Source organism: Otolemur garnettii, unplaced genomic scaffold, assembly GCF_000181295.1.
Source record: "Otolemur garnettii isolate 467f Iridium unplaced genomic scaffold, OtoGar3 scaffold00018, whole genome shotgun sequence".
Classification (NCBI taxonomy): Eukaryota; Metazoa; Chordata; class Mammalia; order Primates; family Galagidae; genus Otolemur; species Otolemur garnettii.
Window position 1 is genome coordinate 2,913,186 of NW_003852413.1, and position 1,470 is coordinate 2,914,655.

Genomic DNA, 1,470 nt, shown 5'->3' on the forward strand with positions numbered 1-1,470 from the left:
AAAGTGTCTGCTGGCCCAGTCCCCAGAAGGGAAAGGGTCTGAGCACGAAGATGTGGGAATCAGGTCTCATGTTGAGGCTGGGTGATGGGGCACCCAGAGTGCTCATTGCTCTGAGAACGTCAATGTGGACTCTCCCTGCTGTCCTCCAGCCAGGTGGGGCCATGAGTGGAGGTGGGGCTGCCAGGGGAGGGCCGGGGCCCAGCCAGAGTCAGAGGAGGTGCAGTGGGTAGGCTGGACGGGCAACCAGGGTGTGGCCGCAGGCAGTGGGGCAAGGCTGTCCTTCCCGGGAGAACTACCGGAACAGGGCTGGGGCCCACAGGCCAAAGCTCAGGCCTTTCAGGCTGAGGCAGGACTGCAGCTCTGGGCACCTGTGGGGCAGGCTGGGAGGATCCTGCAGACTGGATGAGCAGAAGCCCAGACATAAGTAAGCAAAAGACCCAAGAATGAGAGAGGGGACGTCATGGGGGGGAGCAGGGGTGGGGACAGGCGGACCCTGCAGATTCATGCACGTTCAAAGAATGTGTCTCCCATTGCTGCAACTGGTTTGTTCTCAAGCGCTGCAGTTGACAAATCCAGCACCTTCCTAAACTCCCCAAAGCAGGATGCTAATCCTCCCGCTGGCAGTTGGTGGCTGTCATCTGTGTCTGCGGAGCACCCGCCTGGGGCCAACCTCTGCTCTGCCCCCTGCGGGGATGAGCACCTCACCCTCCACGCAGCGAGGTAGGATCTCTCCTGTTGCTTATCCCCTTTTTCAGATGAGGAAACTGAGGCTGGGGCCCACTGCCATAGCTTCTGTGTGGGGTCCCAGAGCTGGCTCCAAAGCCCACCCTCTTCAGAAATAGTTTGGGTACACAGGACTTGAAGTGGCTGGTCTTCCAAGTGTGCGGAAGAATAGGGGGAAGTGTCGCTCCGCCGCTGCTTGCCGCACTCCGGCCCCTTCCTTACCCAGAACCCAGCCATACTTCTTTATGTGCAGTGTTTTCGCCTTGTTTGATTCTAATTTGTTTTCTGCAGAGCGCTGTGCTCGGGGATGCCTGTTCCCTGTCGTTCCCTGAGAGCCTCCTCAATCCTTCCCCCATCTTGTCAGCGTGAAGCCCACCCCCTCACCAGGACTGGCTACCCCCCACCGGCCGGGGCCTTCCCCCAACAAGAATAAATGGGTTCCCCGGTGTTTGTTACTGGCTATAAGGAATCGGAAATTTATTACGCACTGGCGCCACTGGCGAGACTGTCAGGAAGCCCCAGGGTTTAGGGACAACGTCTCCCCTACGTTGGCTGTCACGACTCGGCCCGTCTGTTGGGCAGTGACGGACTTGTCCTGCATTCTCAGGGTGCTCTCTGTACTGGGCAAGGCCCCTCCTGGGTGGCGCCTCCCGAGCCAGGGTTCAGGGTCCAGGGCGGCGGTCGCGGCGTTCCTAAGCGTCCGGACCGGCGTCCGCAGGGCTGGCGCGCTCCCCCGCGTGGCCGCCG